Raw genomic sequence first — 9344 nt, 5'->3', positions numbered from 1 at the left:
ACATGCTAGTGGGTGCCAATAGTCAGACTACGGCTGCCCAACGTGACACCCACTGGAAGCATGTTGCGGAACATGTCAGTTCATTCGGCCATGAGGTGCGCACGGCGCAAGATTGCAAAAAGCGTTGGAATGACATCAAGCGCAGCACTAAGGCTAAGCGTGCCTCTAATTACAACTTGACTCTGGTGACTGGCGGTGGGCCTGCACCAGAGGAGGAAGAGCTCACTCCGCATGAGGCTCTCGTTGCGGAGTTCATACCACCTGAATTGGTCGAAGGAGTGGGAGAGATGCTGGACTTTGATGCGCAGTCCAGTGAGTGTTGATGCGTGTTTGTTGAGGACGTGTGTGTTTCACTTGTGGGATGTGTTGTGCATGATTGCTGCTACATGTGACGTGTACATGGTTCTAATGTGTAAGTAATGCAATGCTTCCATCATGCATGTCTCCTCTGCCTGCATGCGGGACTCCATGTAGGCATGCTCCCTTGCCCCTCCTCCGCCACTCTGCACCCCAGTTCCACCTTTGCACTGGTCTGCTTCAATCTTGCCAATGTGTAGTTTCTTGTTCATGTGTCCTGTGTAGATGCTAACTTCCAGCGTAGAATGTGCCAGACATATGCCGTGTGGTACAGCCTTAGTACTCGATGCAGGGTATCTCACTTGTACTGTGCATGGGTCAGATGTCCCGCAGAGGCATGAGTGCCCATTCATGCTCCATGTGCATTGCACGCATGCCCCTATGTGTCCTTGACTGGATGATCACTGTAATATAAGTCCTTGGTTACATACATTGCCTGCCATCTCATCAGCCTTCCCATGTCAACTGTGGCTCAGTCCAGCGTTGCACACATGTTTAGGCTCTGACAATCTGTGTGGCTCACAGGCCTCAGCCTGTTCAATGGCCAATGACTCTATCCAACTCTTGTTGTGTCTTCTTCACACGTGGGCGGCCTCCAGAGTTTTCATCATGTGTCCTGCCTACTGTCCCAGCATCATTTGCAGTGTTGTCATTTGAATCACATTAAGCTGTTGATGCCAGTCAACAGTGCCTGTCAATACACAGGTGTATGGTCAGCCTTTTGATACCATGCTCGGCATCCCTGCTTTGGTACTGGTGTGGAGGGGTGCTTGGCTTTTAGATATGATACACATTGAATGCACAATGCACGTGATGTCTGAATTTGACATTGCACTGCCTTCACATTTCCTGGCACACACCATGGAGTGCTTGTACATGTAGGTAGTGAGTGGCGTACACATTTTCTGCAACGCATAGACCCACTTCCATGGAAACTGCCACCTTTCAACAGGTCTGATCACAGAAGCTATTCAAAGTTGACCCAGCATGCATGCCAGGTTATATGTTGTGTGTCACATGTCTGCCGGATGCGTTTGCTCTCGGTGTGTGTGTGTGTGTCGTGTGCTTCTGACATGTGTACTGACCTTTTTTCTCTCTATTTTTCAGGTGATGACGCAATGGAGGCGGAGGATGGTGTTGTCATGCCAGACACAGGGTTGGTAACACCACATCAACCCGGCACTAGTGGGGGTCGTGGGGTGGTAGGCCACGAAAACCCCCAAGTGCTGCAGTCCATCTTGTCTCTGGCTGCCTATGAGTCCAGCCTTGATGACGACTCTGACGACCATGTTGAGTTGGATGAGCATCAAGTCCATGTGTCAGGGGTGAGTGATTCTGATGTGGACACTCCTCTGTCTGCGACCCCTGCACTGAGGGATCAGACAGTCTTGGTTCCTCTGCCCGTGGTGGATCGGGACGCAGGGTCACCCTCCACACACTGATGTGCCTGGGACATCATGTCGACGGGGGCATGTAGTCGTGCAGCCGCGGGCGGTGCCAACACAGCGAGGACCCCCGGTCCTTGGGTCCCGCAGGGGTCAAGCCCGGCAACGCGGTTGCCGCGCGCAACCGCTGTATACTGAGTGGGAGCAAGACATGACTGCCAATTCCGAACGGCAGGGGGCAGCAATGGAGAACATCGCTGAGAGCATGGAGCGTGTGGCCCGATCTGTGGTCCCCCCTGCTAGGCAGGTGCTTCTCCAGCAGCAGGCGGCACGGTCCACGGCCCGCTCGCTCAGGCTGGGCATGGCGGCCTCAGACAGGGCACGCCAGGCTGAAATGTCTCTGCGTCAAGCAATTGCTGCTCACGCAGAGGCGCACATGGATGCCCTGAGGGAGGAGTATGCTTCCCTCAGATCCACTCTGGGTGTCCTTATGATGTCCCAGAGGCAGCAGGCAGAGGAGAGGTTTGCACAGCTTGAGCGTACCATCTCGGCTGAGCTACAGGCTTGCCGGGAGGTGCAGCGGTTGTCCGGCCAGACCTTGCAGGAGGAACTCTGTGTTACACGTGCTACCATGCAAGAGGAAGCACGTGTATCACGTGAGGTTCTGCATGCAGACCTATGTCACATAGCCACACAGAACCAGGCTCACCCGTCCGGCAGACTTGCTGCCGACGAGGGGCAAGCTGCGGCTAGCCGTGGCCAGGCTACTGTGCCACGTCCTCCTTTCCAGGATGAGCCAGACTCAGACGACCATCTATCTCCCACATAGGTCGGGCTGTGCAGGCGTTGAGCCCATGGAGTTTTTTTTTTTGGCTCAGCATCAATCTCCTGGGTGCCTCCCCCCCCCCCCCCCCGGGTCGTATGTGGCCATTTTTTATTTTTCTTTTAGTTTAGTTAGTTAAGTTTCTGTTTGATAGTTAGTTTAATTAGGTAATGTAGGTTTTCCATTGTTAGTGTAATTAGTTAATAGTTGATTTAGTTTAAAATTGCTAGTCTATTGTGCTTTCATGTGACGGTGCGGTGCTTTGTGGCTTTTGAAGGCATCCACTGTCTGTTCCAGATGGGCCCTTCAGGCTTGTCTTGTGTATGTGTTTGCTGCTTGGGGTCCTTGACTCACATATGCCACTCCTGCCTCCCTTATCCATGGGCTTGCAAGGATGGTTCGGTGTTACAGAATATTACACAAGGGCTTTGGACTGTCATATCTGTGGCATGTCTGGTGCTGTGTGACTTGTGTTGACACCCCTAGTGGGGATGATTTTGGTGTTATTGTCCACTGTTCAGCTTTTGCTAGATGGGGTGTGTCATGATTAATGTGTACATTGATTTCTATGCATTGTGTAGTATGTTTCATATCTCTCCTGTACACGTGCTTGTTGCAATTCATGCTGTAGATAGTGTTCCACACTTTGGATGTGAAAGACGACTGATGGTGTGATTTGTGATGTGACTCTCTGACATAGTCAAGTAATGAGATGCCTGATGAGACACACACAGATGACTTTGAAGCATTAATCATGTGTTTCATGCCCTTTCTGCAGGGGGATGAGCCTCCAGAGCACCTTTGCCAGCAGACATGGCCCATTGGACGACGGAATTCCGGACCCGTTTGTTGGTGCCCACATGCACATGTGTGCACAAGCAGAGGCACAGGGATTGCAGACCCACATCCTAGAACTGCTGACATGTTCCAAGGAACTCCAGGCAAGGTGAGCAGCACAGGGGGGCCACGACACAGCAAAGCTTGCACCAGGCGAGTTGCACATGCAGGCTTAGTCACAGCACTGAGGGTGAGCTTAGACGAATATTGGTGTTGAAGCACACAATGCAGCTCAGATGTGTTGGTGGACTGATGGCTGTTGATAGTAGGGTTGTCTGGGACACATGCAGGGGCAGTGGCACATACCCTCCGGTACACCAAGGTCCATTGAGGCACTTGTATCAACCATGTAGCCTTCCGAGACATGGAAAGGGGCAGCTCACAGGGACATACAGCAAGGGACATACTCGGGTGCAGTGCATGTCTTTTCCATGTACTTTATGATAAATGCACTGCCAACTTTGTTTGGGTCATGGTGGTACGCAACTTGCTTTGAAGTCATGGCTTGCTATATGGGTCTGTCTGCTTACCCAGGGAACATTGCATGTTGTGTGAATTGTGACACATTGGTGTTCCATTTGCCACGCACCCACCAGCGGCTGATTTACTGCATTGACTGTGTATGACCGTCACAGGGGTGATGTTATATATGGGTACGAAGCATCTACACCAGATTGTCTGTTTGTAGAGTAGTTTGTTGCTATGGGGCATGTTTGGTGTTGTGTTTTTGTGTAATTGGCACGTACAGGTTGTTGACTGTGGCTCTCTTTGCAGCATTGCAGTGCTCCTGTAACCGGACCTGAGAGTGCGCAGGCAGGAGGCCAGCACTCAAAACCAGAGATAAGTGTCTTGTTGTTTTTCTTTCGAACTTCTCTGCATAGGCTTGCTGGGGAGTGTACTAATGCATGGATGTATGTGTGGTTCAATTTGGTATGTTTTTTCTCCCTAATCACCCGTGATCCTATGCAACTTTGAACCCTGTACCCTCTACCCAGTGTTCCTGCTTCCCGTACCTATCCAAGCAATGTTCCCTGACCCTCTTTCCCCGCTGGGGTTGCGGATGCCTGTGTAAGCCCCGAACTTGCAGGCGCCAAAACCCTAGAGGGGGTGGTTGGTTCGTACCACTCCTGAGCCTGGACTACAGAAGGCCATGACAATGATGTCCAAGTTTGTTTGGATTGTGTATGGGTTCATGCAGGTAGTACATTTTCGTGCATTCCCTAGTTTCATGTGTCATTCCTCCTCCCCTCTCCTGCCACTCATTCCAGTCATCCACTGTGTCAACACCTGTCCCGACTGCATATCCCTGAACCTCCTTCCCCACCAGGGTCTCAGGGGCCTGTGTGAGTTTGACCTTGCAGGCACCCGGGACATGGTGGGGGTGGTTGATTCGTGACACTCCCGCGCCTGTACAGGGGACCTGTGACAGTACACATCCGTTTATGGTGCATCATCCTATGTCATGTACCACACATGTTTCACATCCTGTCCTGACATTGTCTTGCTCTGCTACCTTGGTTGTTGCATCATTGTGGTAGTACTTGGCCTTTGTGAGGTACTGCTACATCAAGTCATCTACTGGAGGGTGTTCTGGTTCGTTTTTCTGGCTTGGATTTTGTGATTTTGGACATTGATTATGAGGGTGCAGGCACCTTTTTACACACAAGGTGGGAGATGGTGACGAAGGGTAAAGGTGATCCTGTGGCCAGGTGGAATTGAGGTTTGAAGGCTCCATGACCCAGGTGCAGTTGTTCAGTGGGTCATGGCCATTTGTGAGGGAGGGGGGGGGTTGTTGTTGATAGTTGCCTTGCCCTGCAGTGTGATGGGAACTCTGACATTGTAATGGTGGTATCCTATGTATATGTTGTGTTCTGCTGATCAATGCCTGTTCATGTGTTGTGTTTACCTTTCAGGTGCGAGGGGATAGTTGTGGTTTGACATGCTGGGTTGTACACATGGTGAATGTTCACATGTGATGTGTAGAGAACACTAATGGTCACTTGAGTGCACATGCATATGTGGAGTGCATGTCCTTGCAGAACCACACACTTGCACTCTGATGCACTACATGTGCTCCCACCCTTGCATATCCACGTGTACACTGTTTGCCTTCTGGTGCCCACTGTGTCCCTGCAGCACATGTTCTGTGACCGATTATGGATCCTGTACATGCCTAATTTGCTGTTTGATGTGGTCTGTCACTTAGATGTGATGCTCAGGGTGTGCATCACACACAATGGCTGTTCACTGTGCTGTGCGCTGAGCAGTGTGTTGCAGGAGTAGGACACTGCACACATGAGCTGTAGTGTTGATTTTGCAATGCACAATGTGCATGTAGACAGGCATTCATTGTTATGTTACGTCTACGACTCTTGTAATGCATTTGGAAATGACTTATTTTGGGTGGGAGATTTCGTTGGTCAGTCATTTCATCTGATTCCGGGTCAGGCATCATTGTCTGATGCCACTGTACATTTAGGACATGGCAATGTGTACCTTATCGTTACTGTGTTGGTGTATGGGTATTGCTTGCCATGTCAGGTTGTGGTTTGGGAGGGTTTGAGTGACATGACAGTGATGGCCATGGCCTGTTTTGCAGGTGTGTGTGATGCACACCTTGCATGTCAGGGTCATCCGCTTCTCAGAGCAACTAGCTGAGGGTAGATCTCTCTCCGCGGCAGGGCCCTCCCTCTGGAACAGCCTTCCTGCCTCACTTGAACTTGAGGGGAACCATCTCCAGTTCTGGAAGCACCTCAAGATCTTCCTCTTTGCTTCTGCTTTCTCTCTGCCTCTCCCTTGCAGAATTCTTCACTGGAACTGCACTGGAGCTGCAACTGGGCCACTCTCACCGACCTCGGTCCCTGGCCCAGCCACTCTCCACTTGCACTGCCTCCCTGGCAACCCCTGCACTGCGGGACTGTCTCTCTATCCCTACAGCCCCCTCTTCCCAGCACTTGTCTGCACTTACCTTTGCAGTTGCCACCAGCCGACCTATGTATATTTCTTTTGGGCTACTTCCCCTGTACTCCACTCCCCCCCTTCCCCTTGCACTTTTCCCTTCCCCCTACCCCTGCACTTGCACAATCTCAATGACACCTGGCCTAGTAGTACCGTTGTCTGTCTTCCCTTGTTCCCCCCGCCCTGCGTCATCGCACCTTGAAACACCTGTGTATAGGTCATATCATGTCATATGTCATATGTGTGCCTTTTGGTCACACAGGATAGCTTGTGTTTAAGTAGCTAGGGATGCAGACGATGTGGCACTTCCATGGCAACTATCTCAGGGTGGTAGGGTTGTGAGAGTTGACTGTCTCTTTGTCATCATCGATTGTCACCTGGTATGTGCCAGGCCTGTGTGCACTCCGGAGGGGTGGGAGTTTAGGTGAAAAATGTGGCCACAAGCTGGGTCCGGGCTTCCTCGCCACGTGCCCTGTCCCCTCCCATGGGCAGCGCCTGTGCCTGTGATTGGGGATGTGGGGGCACCACCATGTCCACCGGGACGCCCTGCCGTGTTGCAACATTGTGCAGGACACATGCTGCCACAATGATCCTGCACACTACTGGTGGTGCATAGAGTAGTTGCCCACCAGAGCGGTCAAGGGAGCGGAAACGTGACTTGAGCACTCCGAATGTGCGCTCCACTATGGCCCTGGTTGCAATATGGGCGGCGTTGTATCTTACCTGGGGTGGTGTGGTGGGGTTCCGGATTGGCGTCATCATGTGGTTGCTCAGAGGGTAGGCACTGTCCCCTGGGGCGGTGATAATAGTTGAGATTATTAGGGTTTGGATATTTGTCTGTGTGTGACTTGCATACATGTGCAAGGGCATTTGTACTGACCTAGGAGCCATGTGTGGCCATGCTGCCCAGCTTCAAGGGCCCGGCTCAGGGTGGACATTCTCTATATGAAACTGCCATGGGTGGAGCCAGGGTAGTTTGCATAGACAGAGGTGATGATTCCCTTTGCATCGCATACCATCTGTACATTGATGGAATGCCAGTGCTTGCGGTTTCGGTAGATGTGCTCAGTGGCCCTAGGTGGACGTAGGGCCACATGGGTGCAATCTATGGCACCGAGCACTTTGGGGAAGTGTGCCACCCTGAAAAAATCCAGGACAACAGCCTGCCTTTCTGCGGGTGTTCTGGGCATGTATATGTGCCTGCGGACTGAGGGGTGCGCTGTCATGATTGCCAGTACCTGGTGTAGGCAGCGTGACTGCGTGGCCTGTGAGACCCCCCCACTATGGCAGTGGTCCGCTGAAATGACCCAGTGGCCAAAAAATGCAGGACATTGAGCAGCTTCTCCAAGGGGCTCAATGCTTGGGAGCAAAGGGTGGGGGATGTAAGGTCATCTTCCCACTCCCTGACCAGGTCTAGGATGATATGGGGTGGAAACCTATACCTGCCATAGACCTGGTCGTCAGGCATCCCAAAAAGGCTTATCCGTGGTGCGAAAATGCGTGCCCTGGCTATTCTCCTCCTCCTGCGGTGTCCCACGATCAGTGCTGCGACAAATGGGGCATTCATCGTAGCTGTATATACGCGTTTGTTGTTTGCGCGCACTTTTATGCTTTGCGCGGGGACGCTTCCGCCTGCCTTCGTGTGGCGTACGCGTTGACGCCTGTGCGCGTCTTTTGCCGTGCACGGGTTTCCCGTATTCGGATCCATGAATACGGGTTGTTTGCGTGCGTGTGGGCGTTCCGTGTCGTTCCCTGCAGTACTTCCCCAGTTACGCCTTCTTTTTCACACGTTGTTCCCCATTCCGCGTGTTCCGCCCACTATTCCGCCCACTTTGGTTATGTGCGCTTTTGCTGTGCGCGTAGCGCACGCCGTGTATGGCTGCGTGCGCCATGGCTGGATTGGGCGCACGGACAGCGGGAAACACGCGCAGCGTCTTCCTTGAATCGCACGCGTGCGCTGCATTTCTCACGCTTGCGCTCCCTTGCGCGTGCTTGCGCATGGATTTTCGGCGCACGTTTGTTCCATGAATCGGCCCCTTAATTTCTCTGAAATCTTGGAGCCAGATATCCTTGTTTTAAAATATATAATTAGGGTATTCATTGAGCACCGTCCTAGCTTTGGGACACAATTTAGGATTTTACAAGTCATAGGTGAAAAGTACAAAGAGAGGGAAGCAAATCATGAGGGAAAAATGCAAGGGAGTGGGGAACTAAGAGGAGCGAGGCAGGTCGGGCATCTTTCTGGCAAGTGATCTACAAGAAACCATTGCCCTTTAATTGGGATTAGCGACGTGAAAGTGAACTATTCAGGACATCCCATCAGTAGGAGCTTCTTTATTAGTGCCCCTTAGCCTTTCGTGCTTGCGTCTATTTCATGCTATAAATGCTCCTGAGTTGAACTGTGTTGCAAAACCCGTAGACAAATAGTTCACTTTCAGGTCGCCAATATGATATGATAGGTTATTTATAACACGCTTAATACCCAGAGGTTTCTAAGCGCGGACCCAGGGATTGAACCTGTGTTGCTCCATGTCATTTTGTTTCCAAGTCGAGCACGCTGCCGCTGAGCTATCCTCCTGGGACAGTCCCAATTAAAGGGCGACTGACACAGAAGAGATACTTATACAAGCGTTCTGCGCGTAGACCATTTCGAATTGGAGAACCTTTCTACCGCTACATTCAGCAGTTAAGCTATATCTCAGTGAATGGACGACTGTCCATCCCAAGAGGATTAAGACTGAACCAGGAGACACAATCATATATGTGACTCTGCCGAAGCTGGGACACTGGATATCAAATCACTGTGACAGCCAGTAGTCCAATCTCAGAAGTCCAAATCATGGTTTATGGACCACAGATTTGACTATCAATGCAAATGGGGAACAAAACTGATCTTCTAGAAGTAACCACTGTCCTGAAGATGGCCCTATACCTACTTAATTGACCACCACTGACATAGGTGGTACATTTGTTAGGGCCGAAAC

The sequence above is a fragment of the Ambystoma mexicanum genome, chromosome 7q (genome assembly GCF_040938575.1).
Source record: "Ambystoma mexicanum isolate Mex_15411 chromosome 7q, UKY_AmexF1_1, whole genome shotgun sequence".
NCBI classification, from domain to species: Eukaryota; Metazoa; Chordata; class Amphibia; order Caudata; family Ambystomatidae; genus Ambystoma; species Ambystoma mexicanum.
The sequence above is the reverse complement of the archived record's forward strand: the minus strand, read 5'-3'. Positions refer to the sequence as shown.